The 2,809-nt window shown below is 45.5% G+C and overlaps 1 non-coding gene across 1 annotated transcript; it reads left to right on the forward strand.

Moving 5' to 3' along the window:
* The first annotated feature begins 811 nt into the window (after positions 1 to 811).
* Positions 812 to 934, forward strand: LOC127237358 (small nucleolar RNA SNORA40). Its single transcript, XR_007835840.1, has one exon. It is a non-coding gene; the product is annotated as a small nucleolar RNA SNORA40 (small nucleolar RNA).
* The last annotated feature ends 1,875 nt before the right edge of the window (positions 935 to 2,809 follow it).

Below are 2,809 nucleotides of genomic sequence, written 5' to 3' on the forward strand. Positions count from 1 at the left end.
TACTGATAATTCCAACGCTGAGCTACCTATACCTGCTGAAGGTCACTGAAGACTATGTCATGAGGACAAAAGCTTTCAGTTTTTGGAATCATACTTATTTCTCTGTCTAAACAGCTGTGTAAATTTGACCAAATTACTTAATCTCATCAAGTCGGTTTCAAATGAAACTGAAATAGGCATATTGGTAGCTGCTTTGATGGCTTGCTTTTAGGTTGTTGAGACACTGTTCATAAAAGGTGTGGAATCCCAGCACTTGAGTGACTGAGGCAGGAGAATTGCCTTGAGTTTGAGGCCAGGCTGGGCTACAAAGTAAGGCCCTGGCTCACAGTGAAACACCATTCATACATGCTTACCACAACCTCATTCTTGGTATATGGACAGCCAATAGGGAAAGCACTTGGTTTATCGCTGGTTAAGACACTGTTGGGACTGATTCCAGAGTAGAAGGTCGCTTTCTTCATGCAAAACCAGTGGTTCTCAATCCCAGTACCTGAGAGAATCTTCTTGGGAGCTTTTGAAATGGTCAGTGTCCCAGCTTTGCTTGCAAAGCTCTGACTCTAGCTCACCTGCTTTGTGGATGGGAATCCATGTCTTCTTAAGTCGCTGATGATATTAAATGAAGAGGACTGCACTGGTCCCTCCACAGAGGCTGGCTGGCCAATGTCAGGGAGTGTTCCTCAAGGAGATGTTGCCTTGCCAAAGTCTGGTTACATGTGGATGGTTGTAAGCTACCATGCGGACGCTGGGAACTAAACCTAGGTCCTCTGCAAGAGCAGCCAGTGCTCTCAACTACTTAGCTCTATTTTTTTTTTTAAATTATGTATGTTTTGTTTACTGGTGGACAAAGACTTAAAGACAGGTGCAAAAATAAATCCGCTTTTGCAACCCAGAACTCATTGTTGTATGAGTTTTGATACATGTAAGAAGGAATACCACACACACACACACACACACACACACACACACACACACACACACACACACCTAAACTCCCTTAATATAGTGGTGTGACTGGGACAATATATGAGGCCACTAATAGTGGCCTGAAACTAATGTACAAACTGACATAGTGGAGCTCATTTTAAATGGAGAGATACCTTGCTTAGCCTAGACAGAGGGGTGTGGAGGTGGAGAGGTATCTTAGCCCTGTCTCAAGGAGATGATGGGACACTTAGTAGACTTCCTATGGAAGGCCTTATCCTCTTTGTGGAGCAGATGGGAGGAAGGGGAAGTGGAGGGAGTGGGAGGAAAGGAGGGAGGGGTAACTGGGATTGGAATGTAAAAAATAAATTAATTTAAAAAATTGTTGCGTGTATATATGTGTGGGAGTATGTGCATGTGAATGCAGTACCCACAGAGGCCAGAAGAGGGTGCCAGATCCTCTAGTGATGGAGTTACAGAGGGTTGTGAACCACTAGATATGCTAGGGGGCAAAGCTTTAGCATTCACCCCTAGACCTGGGATGACCAAAATAATGAAAACTTAGTGCCAAAGTGGAATGCTTTTGAGGGTCACAGATGTGTTGGTAAGTTACTGTCTGCTGGAAGATAAGCTGTAAACCAGGCTGTCTTGAGTAAAGAGGGATAGGATACAGAGAGTATCCCAAAATATGTCAGAGTGTTTGGAAATAAAATGTTTCAGAAATATCTGTCATGAAAAGCCAGGTTCTCCAACACTTCCTGTTTCAACCCATCCCTCATCTTAGCAGAAGTATGTTGAAACCACCTGCCTTGCTCCAGAAGCACCCTGCAGAACACTCCAAGCGTTGCTGGTCTAGGGATACTTTATAAAACCAACCTGGTACTTGAGGGCAGAGAACACTGAACAGTTCACACCAGCTTCCTGTGGAAGGTACAAGACTGGCTATGAGGGGGTCCTTCAAAGACCTGCAAGATGATGAAGCCGTTCCCTGCTGTGGTGCACTCTCTGAACTGACATTTTCCTCCAAGGTCAAGAATGCATTGAGCTTTGCAGATGTTCTGTGAAAATCTCCATACCTAGAGGTCTGATTGCCAGTCTTCTCTCATGCTGTGGTGCAGATATTGAAATGAGAAGGTTGAGCCAGGCCATGGTGACACACACCCTTGACCTCAGCACTGGGGTGGCAGAGGTAGGTGGATCTCTATGAGTTTGAGGCCAGTCTGGACAGCCAGGGATACACAGAGAAACCCCGTCTCATGGAAAAAAATAAATAAATAAAAGGTGGGGGAAGAAAACAATTAAATTTTGGATTAGAAAGTTAGCTCAGTGGTTAAGAGCACATGCTTTTCCAAAGGACCTGGGTTTGGTTCCCAGTGCCCACATGATAGTTCACAAACGCCTGTAACTCAAGTCCCAGAAGTTTCAATGCCCTCTTCTGGCCTCTGAGGACACTGCATGCATGTAATGCACATACATCCACACAGGCAAACACCCACACACATAAAAATAAAAGTTAAAGAGAGAGAAAGAGAGACAGAGAGAGAGAGAGAGGGTCATTATGGACGTGGGTTGACTCATCAGCCATGCCCCTGTTCTTGGTGTCTTAGGAATGGACACAAGATCACAAAAGGCACACTACAGAATGTATGGATATCAGGGGGACCTAGGCTGGACTGTGAAGTGGGCAGAGACCCAGAGCCCTTCAGTGAGATGTCTGATTGTGGTCAGAGCAGAGAAAGGAGGAGGAAGTGTGGAGTGAAGGTTTCCTGCAAAGCTGGGATGGGGCTGGCACATCCTTCCATGCAGAATGCCAGTGAGCTGCAAGCATATGTGTGACCATGACTCACCCATGGGAACCCCTTCCTCCTATTGCCCTATGACTACGCAG

This window comes from Phodopus roborovskii, unplaced genomic scaffold (assembly GCF_943737965.1).
Source record: "Phodopus roborovskii unplaced genomic scaffold, PHOROB, whole genome shotgun sequence".
Taxonomy (NCBI): domain Eukaryota; kingdom Metazoa; phylum Chordata; class Mammalia; order Rodentia; family Cricetidae; genus Phodopus; species Phodopus roborovskii.